Genomic DNA, 14877 nt, shown 5'->3' on the forward strand with positions numbered 1-14877 from the left:
CAAAGATGCTCCTCCCGTGAGAGGAGACGAGTGTTTGTGTACATTTCTTTCCTTTTGCACATCAGCTGTGTGTGTGTGTGTGTGTGTGTGTGTGTGTGTAGGTGTGTAGGTGTGTATTACCAGTGCGACCTGCAAAATGAGCCCTCACGCACACGAAAGTGTCACGGCTCGCGTTCTCGCCGCGGGCTGACAGTGGCGCTCGCAGGCCTCCGGTAGCAGCACCTGGACCACCTCCATCACCTCCACCCATCAACGCGCCTCCACCACCAGGAGTCGAGGTGAATGCCAAGGAGTCTCCGAGCCACTCCATCAAGCAGCAGCCCACCACCACCACCACCACCCCGGGGGAACACCAGCCAATGAATTACAGATTAGATCATTGTTACAGGATCATAACAGTGATCTAATTGCCAATTTCTCTTTTTAATTGAATTTGGTGGAGTGAAGAGGCAGAGATAGGATTCATGGGAGTTTGTGTGTGAGTCGGTCCTCTGTTGACCGGACACGGCGGTTAATGAGGGGGAAAAATACCCGAGCTTGACATTCGGGCTGCAGACTGGGCGTCGACTGCACAAACGTCAGGCCCAATATACTCGACAGTGCTTCTTGTTCAGACTGAATCTGGTTTTTGGAGCGTTCGGGGTGTTGGCTCACTGAAATTAGTCAAATTGTATCGACAGCATTATGCATCAGAGTTAAATCAATGTGACCGGGCTGCACACCGACGCTCATTTATAGACGGATTTTCGAAAGTTTGTGTTCAGATAAAGCAACTTTCCTCTGATAAACTAAAAAACTGCTGATCCACTCTGACCTGTGATCAGCTGAACGGTGTCTCTGTCATTCGTACGTCTGTTCTCACACTATGTAACTTTGGGCTCCGGGTCGGGAGAAGTACGTAACGCTTTACGGCACTAAGTCACACAGCAGCAACTATTTCACTGATTCTGGTGAAACTGGATCATATTTTATGGAGGAAATGTTTTCTGGTTTTCCCTCTGATGTCCTCCGGCTGCTCCGCCTCAACTCTCTGTGATTTACAGAGTTTATGATGGACAGTGAAGTAAACTGCTGACAGCTGTAGCTGCTGTTAGCTCATGTTAGCTCAGTCTGTTAGCTGCTGTTAGCTCATGTTAGCTCAGTCTGTTAGCTGCTGTTTGCTCAGTTTGTTAGCCGTGCTGCCCCAGACTGTGAGTTCAGAGCGCCAAGGGAGTGTTACTGTTTGTACCACAGGAGTTTTGGAAGAAGTAGAAGAGATTTTCGGGGCTAGAGAAATGCGGAGTGGAGCCAGTGTTGTGCTAGAACAGGAGCTGGGCAAACAGCAGGCCCAGCGACTTCTACAGACATAGATGATGGTAGAGGCTTGTGTTTTGTTTTGAACCACCTGGAAGAGAGTTTCAGGGAACTGGAGTGGAATGGAGCCGGCGTCGTGCCAGAACAGGAGCTGGGCGCCTGTAACCAGGCTCAGCAGCCTCTATGGACATAATGGCAGAGTTGCCGACTCGCTAGTTTTTGATCAGAAGTAATGTAATCAGAAGAAATACTCGAGTACAGCTGAACATGATTTCTCTCTGACCTGGCATGAAATAATCTGAGTTTCTATGTGTCTCACTCCTCCTCACTCCTCCTCACCCCTCCTCACCCCTCCTCACCCCTCCTCCTGCATCCAGTCCGGACCATAAACGAGCTCCGCGGCGTCGTCTGATTATAGCTCGGGTTAAATTAGATGAGATTAGTTAGCCCCACATCTCCTCCACAGCCTTACTTGAGAGCTGACAAGCCCAATACATCTGCCGTGGCCATGGTAATTGAGATGGGGAGGAGGAGGAGGTGGAGGAGGTGGTGCAGGAGGAGTGATTTGTGTGTGTGTGTAGAGGTGTGTGAATGGGTGGAGGTGGTGGAGGAGGTGGGGGCTGCCTCTGTCTCTTGTTCCTCAGTACCTGTCACTGATGAGGAGCCGAGGAGAAGCTTCAGCTTGAAGCTGTCACCGGCCTCTGAATCTGTCTGCCTCACTCTATCATCCCTCCTCCTCACTCCTCCATCCTCTCTCTCTCTGATGGTGTGTGTGTGTGTGTGTGTGTGTGTGTGTGTGTGTGTGTGTTGTAGGAATCCGCGAGCCCGGTGCTCTTGTGGCGTTTTTTATTTTTAAGACCGGCTCGGGTTGTGCAGGCAGCCCCGCCGCCCTGACACACACCGCCGAGACTGACGCTCCCTCTCTCGGACTGACAGGCCAATCGCAGGCCGTCGCTCGCCCTCCCTCCATCCTCTCTCTCTCTCTCTCTCTCACTCCCTCCTCCTCCTCCTCCTGCTCTTCTCTCTCTCTGGTTCTCATTCCTTTGCATTCAATCCGTGCATCTCCTCCTCCTCCACCTCCTCCTCCACCACCTCCTCCTCCTCCTCACACCTTTTGGTCAGAAGAGGAAGAGGAAGCCCAGCCCAGGGAGAGACGCTGAGAGGATGAAACTCTGACGCGCCGACAGACCACAGGGAAACAAGAGCACAACTGTGAGTACAGCAGTCCTTTCACCTCTCACTCAGGCTTAACGCTGTCACACACACCTCGTCTCACACACACACACACACACACACACGTGTCCGGCACATTTACTTCAAACACACACATGGACTTGACTCACACACACACACACACACACATCCAAAAGCGTACTCAGCATCCGTCGGGTTGCTCAAGCGTCTTTGTCTCTTTCAGGCAAACAGTCAAAGAAGTGTGTGTGTGTGTGTTTTCTGTAGTGTGTTTCTTTATGTCTGTTGCTGCACACACACACACACACACACACACACAGCTGCAAACCAAAACAAAAGTGTCACACTTTACTGTGTGTGTGTGTGTGACATCCCTCCACACACACTTTTAAATCTTTAACGGCTTCACTTCTTCTTCTTCTTTTCTTCTTCTCTGCGCTGAAAGTCAACAGGGTGCGTTTGATTTTTCATGTTTTCTTTGTTCAAATCACCCCGGCAATATGCAAGGTCAACTGAGTAACGTTTCACACACTGCGCCTCGTGTTGTCTCTTTCTGTCCGCGACACTTTCTGCTGTTTTTATTGCCAGTACAGGCACGCGGGACCGCCACATGAGACGAGCGTCCCCCCCGTTCTTATCTCCCATCTTAAACGTATAAGCTGCTATAAGCCAATAGATGCCTGCGGGGTGATGGTGTTGGTGGAGGTGTTGGTGGTGATGTACTTTCTTCTCAACGGCACAAGAATCCTCTTCTCTCTCTCTCTCTTGCTGCTTATTGTTTAGCGCTCAGCTCAGCTCAGCTCAGGGGACGTCTGCACGCCGGGCGCTGATCTGCAACCGTTTGCGCCGCACTATTTTTTGATTATGTTCCCGGTTCATCTCTGGCCGAGGCGATTTCCTATTTCCTTCTCCCATTTCGAGAGTGGGGAGTATAATATGATAGCGGCTCACATGCAGACAGTGGATCTGTGCAGAGGACACAGATTGCATTTCCCCCTGAGAACGCTCTCGCTTGTATTAAAGGCACTAGAGGGCTGCTCGGCACTTGTCATCAGCTCCGCTAGTAATGCCGGCGATGGTTGAGGAGGGGCGGCGGTGGCGGTGTTGGGGGGGTGGAGGCTGAAAGGAAAGTAGACGTGGTGTTTACCGCCACTCTCTCATTTTAAAGAGCTCCCATTGGCCCTAATGCCACAGCTGCATCACACTGGCCCCGGGTTTATATTACATTTCATGAGGCCCAGGATATTGTGCTGCTTTGACAATCTGATGAGCAAATGTAGAAAATGAAAAGATATACATGTTAAACATCTCACAGTGTATTAGATTTCTGGCCGGAGTGTAAACTCCTGCAGGGGAGCGAGGAACTCGACGGTATTTGCATTTTTATGGCGAGCTTCGACGCGGATCGCACGCTCGCCTGTTTTACGTTCAAATTGAATTCACGCCGCTCCTCCGCTGATATTCTTTATGTTTTCCACCTTGCTGAATCTAAATGAGCGATCGATTTTTTTTGGACTCTTAGAAATGTGAAGTGACACATCGCCGGCTTCTCGAGGGCCTCCCCTCCAAACAAGCCCCCGGTCGCCGATGTGTCAGCAGAAGTGAATGAAAAGCTTCCTTTCATTTCTTCCTCCTCCAGGTCTGGCCTTGGCAAATTTACTGAACCCTTGTGGTTTCACACAAACACACACACACGATGTTAAATCAAGGTAAACAAGACAATTATCTCATGTGTGGTTGCACCACAAATCTTCTTTTCCCCACTCATGCACGGATCGTTGGAAAAGACTGATTAGTCCGAGTTTCTGCGACTCCGCTGACCAACGCCGCCATCGCCCGTAACCAACATCAGAGCTGCGATATCTGCAGCACGGGAAAATTACAAAAAGCTACACCACAAAAAGTAATTTAAACTCTCTCGATTAATGCAACTTTCATTTTTTTTTTCTGTCGGACTCCGCCTCTGGCTTTCATGGAAAATTCCTGCAATTTAAATACAGAAAAAGTGTGTGTGTGTGTGTGTGTGTGTGTGTGCTACTGACTCGGTCACTGACCGTCAATTTAAATTTATCTCCTCCATGTCGTGTGTTTCATTGTCGGGGAATATATTCAAGGGAAGTTAATAGCCTTTTATGCTGGGAAACATATTTAATTACGTATATCTTTCTTTTAGCCCGGAGGTGCCGTTAATGTAAGTCTGTGATCTCTGCAGTTATTAAAGCGCCTGTGAAAGGCTGCGATAAGTTACTGTCAGCTCGTATTTATGACTATCTGCTCGTGTATCTGCTCTTATCGATTCGATGGTTGGTAACCAGTCCCGATCATCAATAGAGATCCGTACAAGGCGAGAGAGGGCCGGATAGTCTCTCCACTCTCTCTCCCTGAAGGCTCAATTACACAGCATGCACTAGGAAATGTGTATGTGTGGAGGGTGGAGGAGGGTGGAGGAGGGCTGCTGGAGCTTCTGACAAGGTCAAATTATACATGTCGGCTTCAAATCATTTCGTCGAGGTATTCGGCCACATCTGAATGTATAAAGAAAGACGCATCCGGAGAGTCAATAAATGTTGCATGCTGCAGCTTTTTAAATATTCAGGCGTTTGCTTATTAAATTATGTCTGCTGGAAGAGCCGGTGTGAGCTCCTCCTGGGTGTTTTCATTTATTTCTCCACCTGACTTTGGGGCTATTGGATGCCAGTTCATTTCACATTTTTGAATAAACAAGCGAAGAATTGACTAATTTGCCCAACTAGTTGCCATTTAAACGCCGCTGATTACAATTGCAATCCCATCATATGTTTTTCCACTCTTGACTCAGACGCAGAGTGGAAAAGTTGACGCCGTAATTGGCGCTTTGTGAGGTTGTTTGCTCTCGCCGGTTGTTTCCCCGAGACAATGGCATACACAGCCTATTCAAAAACTCGTGAATAGCACAATTCAATGATGAAGGACATGTGTAGCAAATATTGAAGGTAGTTTTTTTTGTTGTTGGTGGAAAGCCAGAAAGCAGAATTGATTTGTTGAGTGAGCCTGGGAAGGATAGCCTCTCCTCGACAAAACCTTTGTGAGGAAAAAGATGGTAATTGCAGGGGCCAGAGTGCTGCTGACAAAATACAGGAGGACTACCACATGACTCCGATTGCAAGGTTCACAAAGATATACATATCAACAAAAACACTGGTTTTATCTCGACACTTGCGTCGTGTTTGGAGGGTCAGCTCACGGCACATTTTCTCATTTACCTGCAGTGCTGTCTGTCTGTCTGTCTGTCTGTCTGTGCAGATCTGGATGGAGGTAAATGGATTTTTGTTTGTGGTTTTCAAATCACTGCAATATTATATTTATACAACAAGTATCTCTGATCCGATTGGTCAACTATCTCCACAAATATATATAAAATGTAAATAAATATGAATAAATTCACTACGAGACTGAACTAGCGAGGCAGTTTTCTGAGATATTTATTCAGATCTCTGGAAAGCTTTCACGTTAGTGGGCTGGGACTACAAATCCTTCTGTTACTAAGACTCAGACTGCTTGGAGTAAGTAAACTGGGATCCATTACTGTCACGACTGATTGTTTTCCAGACCTCGTGTATCTCGATGGCGGTGTTGCAAAAATACCCCCCACAAATGAATAAATCTTGATTATGTTTTATTTAAGTTGCTGTATATTGGCAGTATGGCAGTTGAATGTGAGCTATATACTGTGTAATGAAGGAGGTTTTCTACTGTAACAATATTAAGAATTGGGCTGCAAATAACAATTGTGTTAATTATTCATTACTGTACTGTTATTTTTATGATAAGTCAATCGATTATTTGGTCTTTAATAACGGTTACAAGCTCATGGTTGCGTCTTAAAATGTCCAGAACCCAAAAATATTCAATTTACCGTCAAAGAAAACTAAAATATTCACGTTTGAGGCACCGAAACCAGTTAATGTTTTGCAGTTTTTTATGAAAACAGTTGTGGTTGATTGTTGAAAACCATCAAGAGTAATGTTTGTTGATTATCTAGACTAACCAGGACATTTTTTTGTCTTTTTTCAAACATCCTTGTTCAATGCTGACGGGCGCCACCTGTGAAATCCCGTTCACCTCCATGGTTTTAGGGTGGAGGTCGTACTACATGGTTGGATATCAGGTTTGAGGGGTGGGGGAGTAGAAAAATGTGTTTGTGTAAATTACCTTGTTAAAGTTGTTCTGCTGCCTAAATAGTGCTGCGAACAAATAAGTGTTTATTTAGTCCACTTCATTACGAAGTTTACGGCAGCCCTGGGTGGGCTCGGTCGCTATTTAATCAGGCCCCGTATCCCCCGAGCGTTAACCTTCATTACCTCTCTGTGTCATTCTCTGCAGGGTCATGCAAAGTATCATCAAATATTTATGATATTAATAACTGCCTTTAGGAAAGGAGGAGGAGAAGGAACATAAATAAATCTGCTCTGCAAAGCACACGATTAAGAAGTCCATTCTGTTTAATAAATGGGTGAAGGGGAAATAAAAAGGGCAGTCCCGGAGCACAGAAAAGGGGGCGAGACGAAGCGAGAACCCCCGACTGAGAAGCTGCAGACGGCTTTTGTGCTGCAGTTCTGTAAATTTCTTCATTATCCGGCGTGCAATTGTTCTTCTGAGAGCTTTGTTGTGGACGGTTTGAGCATCCGTGGTCCCCAGAGGGGGGTGGCACTCGTCGTCGCCGTCTTCGTTGTTGGTTGGTGGTTGCGAGGCCTCCTACATCGACAGACACCCACACATATGTACACACGGCGCTGTTTAGCATGGAAGCCGATTGAGGCAGGGCCCAACATTAATTATCCGTTTTTCAGCCGAGGTCTGTGACAGTGATTAGAGTTTTTTTTTTTTTGGAGACACGCCGGTCTAATGAGGAAAACCGGCCTCTCTGTAGAGCTCTCCAGGCACACTTGATCTGCTCTGTGGCTTTGCAAGTGTGTTTGTGTGTTTGTGTGTGCACAAGTGTGTGGGTGTGACTGTTGCTCCTCTCCGAATCGGAGCTTGATGTAAGAGTTGCAAGAGACGCTCCTTAAAGCCCCTAAAATATAATTGCTGTTTAATTGTGCCTTATTGTGATGATTAATGTTTGCTTCGCTGGCCGTTTTGTCCGCTTAAAAATAATACGAGCACATGACGGCGTGGACCACGTCTGCATCCCATGGAGTCTGTTTGGAGAGAAGAAGCAAGCTGCTTTCCTTGTGAGAGAATTATAAATGGCTGTGTCCAAACTTTGGCAGCACCGAGCCAAAAATACTCCAATGCACAGTCGCGTGGAACAGCAGTGAATCTCGTGTTTATCTCCAAACAAAAGGAATGATTTTCTACAGGCGGCGAGGGGGGAGAGAAATGACTTGAATGAGTCAAACGCTCACAAAGGTTCAGCTTGCTTTGACCTAAATATGCTGCGGTACACTGCAGGGTCTCACATGTAAAACATTGTTTCATCTGAACAAACTGAAGCAGACATTTGCAGCAGCAGCAGCAGATTGAACGTCTTGAAATAGTACTTCTCTTTTTCTTTTTTACCAGACGCACCGGTCCGGCACATCAGCTCGGCTCGCCGCAGCATCGTCGGCTAAATCACATTTGTGAAAATGCCAATGTTGGCGTGCACCTGACTGATAGATTTCTGCCCGCGGCACGTTGGCGGCTTTAGGCAAAAAGGGTGGAGGGAAGGGTTTATACGTCATTTTCACACACCATTTTGTCCCAAAGTCGATTACTTGCCTCTGCAGCGATGGCCTGCCTCTGAATTGAACCGCACATTTAGCTCGGGAGCTGCCAATAAAAGTCAGAGAGCCCCGGCTTCCATCAGCAGTAATGATATTTCAGCCCCCAGTATTAGTTCAGCACTGTTCTCCACAGCAGTTTCTGCTCAATTAAAGATGGTCCATATTTAAATACGCCGTGCGCCGGCCCGTGTGCATTCAGATATGCTGTCGAACGCTTAAATGATGAAGTTTGAAATGGACTTTTTAAAAAGCAGCCGAGACGCTCCACACCTTTCGGGTTTGAATAAGAGGGAGGGGGAGGGAGGACGGGGAACTGTTCATTTGTAGCTGTGAAAATTTCCTTTAACGTTATTGATGTAGATTAACTTTTAAAAAGGTAAGTAAGTGAAATGTGAAATAATTCATCAAGAGTCAGCCATGTAAGAAATGTGATTATTCGCTGGCAGAAAAACCTTGTAGACCATTACCCCAAACAGAGGAAGTAGATTAAGGGCGGGTCTCTCTCAGTCTCTCTCGCTCTGCGAGCCTCAAAAGTATGAATAGCACATTTCCAACTAAATTGCCGAGGCGAGAGCGAAGGAGGAAATAAATTTCAGCTAGTGTCAGCCCCGCGCGCTCGTGGTTTGGAACTTCCGTTGTCTTCCCCCTTCCACCCGGCCACTTCGGCTTTATTTAGCGGGAGCTGTCATTTCCCATAAATCCCTAGGAGGAGGCGTCCGTCAGAGCTGCCAGCTCCCCTGTGTGGAGCACCTGTAACAGGGGAGCGAAGTGACAGTTGTGCTGGGACGGTCCCATCAAACGTAGACACACATACACACACAGACGGAGGATTGTTTCAAACAGAAAACTTCCACAGTTATCGAGAAAAAGTGGAAACATCATAAGAATATGAGCTTCCATACAGCGTCAGCAGCTTTCTGTGCTGGTAAATAAACATTAGACTGAGTTAGTGTTGCATTTATGTCCGAGCCTGTCAGCGCTGACACTTTAATAAATGACCAGCGGTGGAAGAAAGACGCACGGTGCACGCGAGGACACGGTATCTGCAACTTGTCATTTAGTGCAGACTAATTGTTTTATTATTATATTTATAAATGTCGCTTAAAAAATGCTCGCGAGGTGGAAAAAAAAAACACAGAAGTCTTTTCTTCTTCTTCTTATTTTTTTATTATCAGATTCAGCTGTCAGCGCACATGCTCCATCATCTGCGCTCCAGGAAATTAGAAAGGAGAAACGTTTGACAGCACAATTTCACAAAACACCGCCACGCCATCATTTCATTTTCTCTCAACCTTTTTTTTCTTTTCATTTATTTATTTCATTGTCTTTTGAAAAACAAACAGAGCGATAACGGCGGTTCCTTTTTTTTTTTTGCAGGTAATTTATCCTCTATGTCGTCGTCGCGTAAGCTTTAACCCGGGCCCCGGCTGATGATTAGCCGGGGTGCGCGGGTTGGATGTCACCCAATCAAAAGAGGAGGGTCATTATGTAGGTGATAATTAACACAAGACAAAGGGCGATTTGGTTAAACAGCTGCTGGTTTTGATGAGTTTGATCTTGGGACTGGCCTGAGTTGCCCCCCCCTTCAGCTCGGTCTTGACCAAGACAACACGCGCAGTCACGGCGGTTATATATCACCAATATCAGTAGCTGACGGCTGCTTATCTCTGAGGTATCGATTGGAGAACTGTGCATGGGGCGACCAATCAATGGGGGGCATTTCATTCTCCTTGAACCGTCTGCCTTTTGCTCCTCGACACTGACTGGTCGGGCTCGCTCCGATACTATGTTGTTTTTTTGTTTTGTTCTGATCTGTATTATGAAAAGGAGTGGGTGGAGAGTGATGAACACTTTGGTGTTGGCAGCCTGCTGAGCTTCTCGCGGATGTGCATGGCATATGTGCGAGAATCCTGTTGTGTTCCCCCCTTCGCTGCCAAGAACCCACAGATCTCGCTTCGAGGTTTTGATTCAAATTTGCACTCTAATTTTCAGTACACATAATTCCATCACAGAGATATGGAGACCAAGAAAAGATTCTTTTTTTTTTTCTTGCAAAGTTTTCCCTGGATTACCTCCAGTGTCTCGGCAGCTGAAGTACATGTGTAATCTGTGCAGAAAAAAACGTGAGAGATCTTTGTATTCCACGTTGCTTGTCGGAGATTTCATAGAATTACCGAGCTTTGCTCTGTGCAGCCGACGTTTGAAGTCGTTAAAGCCAATTGTACACATAATTCGTCTATTTTCTGCAAAATGACATTTGCATGTTTGGTTTTCATACGTGGTTAAAAAGGACGTGGAGTGTTCCAGGATGGTGGCTCCCAACTCGAAGCACCGGAGGGATCGCCAAATAAAATCTAAAGGGGATTGGAAGATGATTAGCAAGTTTGCTTTTCTTTGACTTTGACTCTCATATCTTTTTCCTCAGAAATATAAGAAACTTTTTGGACTTAGAAACCTTAAAATGAGACAATCGGAGAAGTGCTGACAGCTCGTAGACATATGGGCTGCAAACAGGCGCGAGCCAACGAAGTTGGGAACGTCTCGGACTTGAATCCTATACAAGCAACGTGGACGGAAACTTTTTTTCTTTGCTCGAATCTATGACACTTTCTTTAAGCCTTCTTCTGTCAGCTTAAGTGAACAGTAGCCTGTGACGGATAGAAGATAATTAAGCCACAATCCCCCCTCCGAAAAACTGAGAGTAAGCAAGCCAATCAGAGCTGGCGTCCGACAGAAACACAGAAAGAAAGATATCAAACGACATTGTAGATTGTCTTGGTGTTGAAATCGTCCACTTTGTTGCCTTCTTTCTTCATTTAAACCACTTTCGCTCTCTTCCCGGGCAGAATACCTGAAGCTAAGTGAGTTTTGAAGTGAGAGCATTGATTGTGATTCTCTTTTGTGGCTTAACTCGAGATCAGGGGATGAAAGGTTGATGGGGTTTGTGTCAGTCGGAGGGGGTTTGTTGCGAATGACTCCTGCTGGTTTTCGAGGTTTCCCCCGAGCAGTCTTTATAATCATCATCATCTTCGCCATGAAGTCTTAAAAATGTGTTAATTAATCCTCTGACATTTACAGGACCGTAAATCTCAGAGGCGGAGGACACTGTCCTATTTGTCCTCCTTCTCTGTTTGTACAAATAACCCAGCAGCCAATGTTCTTTACGTCCGAGAAGTTGGCACGATCTCCTCGTTCTTCAAAGTAAGTTCTCAAGCCAGAACTGTCAGTACCAGCCAGACTAATCAATATGTCACTGGTTAATGATAAAGGAATCCATCAGCTCTCTGAATGTTCAAATCCAAAGAAAAAAACTCCACATTTCCTCGAGGAGGGATTAACAAATAACGATTGTTCTTTGTAAGAGACTGCCGGTCCGTGCCATCTGATATGCCGTCTTTCAGTTTTTGTATTCAAAGTACTCGGTGTCGAGGCGTATAGATGGCTCATATTGAATTCATAAGCTGGTCACGAAGCAAAAAAAATAAAAGCCGAGCACCTTTCTGTGATTCACTTTTTAGATGGGAAATGAACAAAGACAGTTGTGCCAATCTATTTGTGGTTCTTCTGGATCCAGAGAGATCACTGTTTGCATAATATCTTTCGTATAGGTCTCCTTAACCTTTGCGGAAGGCTTATTGACTCTCACTAACCTTGCAGGGAGCTGCTGGAGGACAGGAAGATGATGAGCGTGCTCAGTGTATGGAAAGAGGCCCATGTGGAGGTTTTTCCGCCCCCACCCTGCCCTTGGCGAGCGACACCTCTACCAACGCTTTGCGTGACCTTTGCCTTCTGATCTCTGTTACCATGGTGAAGCACACAATGTTGTGGATTGAGACATATGATACATTACAGCACAGTGTGTGCCTCTGATGTACTTCCAGCAGGTACCTCGGACAGCAAGTATAATGGTGGTTGAGATGGAGGTTAAACGAGTTCACAAATGTGAGATAATCTCGTTAGTTTTGTGTAAATTGTAGGTTTATCAGATTTTATGGGGGGTAGTTCGCCAAAGAGTCGGCAGAGAGGACTGGGTCACGCCAACTTTTCCACATAAATTCTCCCAAATGTTTGTTATAACTATGGCTTTCTTTAAATTTGGTCACATAATCACTATCAGTAAACGGAGGGACTTACCCAGTTCTCACTGCCCAGACAGAGGTTGTTTTCTGGGGGGAGAGTTCGCCAAAGAGTCGGCAGAGAGGACTGGGTCAGGCCAACTTTTCCACATAAATTCTCCCAAATATTTGTTATAACTATGGCTTTCTCTAAATTTGATCACATAATCACTATCAGTAAACGGAGGGACTTACCCGGCTCTTACTGCCCAGACAGAGGTTGTTTTCTAGGAGGTAGTTCGCCAAAGAGTCGGCAGAGAGGACTCGGTCACGCCAACTTTTCCACAAAAATTCTCCCAAATGTTTGTTATAACTGTGGCTTTCTCTAAATTTGATCACATAATCACTATCAGTAAACGGAGGGACTTACCCGGCTCACACTGCCTAGACAGAGGTTGTTTTCTGGGGGGAGAGTTCGCCAAAGAGTCGGCAGAGAGGACTGGGTCACGCCAACTTTTCCACATAAATTCTCCCAAATGTTTGTTATACCTGTGGGTTTGTCTAAATTTGATCACATAATCACTATCCGTAAACGGAGGGACTTACCCGGCTCTCACTGCCCAGACAGAGGTTGTTTTCTGGGGGGAGAGTTCGCCGAAGAGTCGACCGGGTCACTGTGACTTATCGACATGTGCATTTCTCTTCTTATGAAGTTGTACTGTTGTTTCTTCTTATGGGGGGAAGTTTTAGTGTCACATGTTTTTTTTTAAAGTGCTGAATCAAACTACAAATGTGTTATAGTTTGCTGTTTGTTGATAGAGTATCAGATTTAGAGGGTTAAATAGTTGACTGAATGACTACCAGGTTCTGTTAAAGTAGTAGTAGTAGTGAGTAAAGGCTGGAACCTGCCTAAGTGAACAGAAAATACGATTGTCCTTGTACAATCCTTACGCATCCAGCAAGAAACTGCACATGATCTCCAGATGGAGTCTACTCATTCCATTCATTTCTTTTTAAATTACATGCTTTACCATTGTGTATATATTTTTTCAAATTGGACCAAATTTGAAATAAAAAAAATAGCTGAATCTACATACCTATTGTACCTGAACAATTTCTATTGTTGCTCATGCATGTCCTCAATCGTGTTTCAATAAAAGGCACATAACCTTTGCAACGCTCCAAAGACCAAATTTGCACAGGTAACCATACCATTTCGCTTCATATTCTTTGAGGGCCGCCTTCGTCTGACACATCTCATTTGTGATTGATGGTGATATTTAAAGTTAAATTATAATCCTCCAAAGATCTGGACATCGGTTTGGTTAAATGAAGCTCGAACATTTCCTGCAGTTAACAAACCGTCTTCTTTATCCCTTGGCTATAGCAGGTTTGAGAAGACGTCCCTTCAGTAAATCTCAACAGCGTTTTTAGGACGTAAGATGTGTTTTGGCTTCTTGGTGTTAAATGGTCAGCAATTAGCTGTGTCGCACGTTTTTAAAGTAATTGGGCTTCACTGTCAGAGAAAAGTCTGTTGAATCCAATAAAGAACATGCACAAACCTCAAATTTCTCTCCACCCAAAAAACAAATGAATGAATTGTGAATGAATTCTTGGTAGAAAAGGTAGACTCACATTCCCATTTTTAAAAATTTCAGGGATATTAAAAGAACGCATTCTCAGTGTAAATACAAAAATATCACAAAGTAGAAGTCGTTTTTTAAAGCTCAAGAGAAAAAATAAGTAAATGAATGAAAGCAGAAGCTGGATCTAGGAGTCAGGGTAGAATTAACCATCAGTCTGCCACCACAAAAGGTGCTAACGCACCAAACAGAACTGTTTTGTACGACTGCCGCTGGTGCATTTTCCTCATTGAATTCAATGTTGAATCCGGAAAATGGGGTCTTGGCGTCTTGAGGAGACTGGGGAGGGGCCAAAACAAGACGGAGCTGTCGAAACACTGAGATCCATCCTTCACGTCTGACTGTAGTGGTTAAAGGGCAGCCAGCCTCTTAAAGAAACCATTAGCATTTAGATTCCACCCCCACCACACACACACAGAGCTGCAGGATTCGGTTGTTGCGTCACACCTCAGACTTTCTTGCTTCGAGTGGGCCCAAGTGGCAGCTCCGTCGCCCTGATCAATCTTTCAATATGCCTAAATTGCTTTAGATGACCTCCTCGCGAAGAGACAGGATTGGCCATACTGATTCTCCTCCAATCAATAGCAGATGCTATCATGGCCCATCAACAATGAAGTGTTTTTAATGGAGGTCAGGGCATGGAAGATCTAATTCATTTTAATTTGTAAACTGTGGCATGACAAAATTCTAATCAGGGCGCTTTGGCATCAGATATGCAGACTTCTGAGTCTCTCGCTCTCGTCTTCCTTCGTCTTCTCGGCCTCATTTGCATTCACGTGTGTCTGTGAATCCACACAGGACTTGGTGAGCATGAGTCTATACATGACGTATATTAAATACCAGTCAGCATCGGGGATCGCTCAGTTTTTTTTAATGTTGGGCATTTCTTTCTTTCTTTTTTTTAAGGTGTATCATCTTTACCTGAAACAAGTTTTGCTCTCGCACGTG

The 14877-nt window shown here is 45.3% G+C and overlaps 1 protein-coding gene across 5 annotated transcripts in view; it reads left to right on the forward strand.

Annotated features, from left to right (window-relative positions):
- Positions 1 to 2139: 2139 nt before the first annotated feature.
- LOC104923388 (RNA binding fox-1 homolog 3) overlaps positions 2140 to 14877 on the forward strand; it is a 387959-nt gene continuing 375221 nt past the window's right edge. The window contains exon 1 of one of the 5 annotated variants that reach the window (XM_019261510.2): positions 2140 to 2505. The gene's annotated coding sequence lies outside the window, so the exon portion shown is untranslated. The remainder of the gene's footprint in view (positions 2506 to 14877) is intronic. The other 4 variants (XM_027284895.1, XM_019261511.2, XM_019261515.2 and 1 more) reach the window with 4 other exon arrangements.

Source organism: Larimichthys crocea, chromosome XII (assembly GCF_000972845.2).
Source record: "Larimichthys crocea isolate SSNF chromosome XII, L_crocea_2.0, whole genome shotgun sequence".
NCBI lineage: Eukaryota > Metazoa > Chordata > Actinopteri > Sciaenidae > Larimichthys > Larimichthys crocea.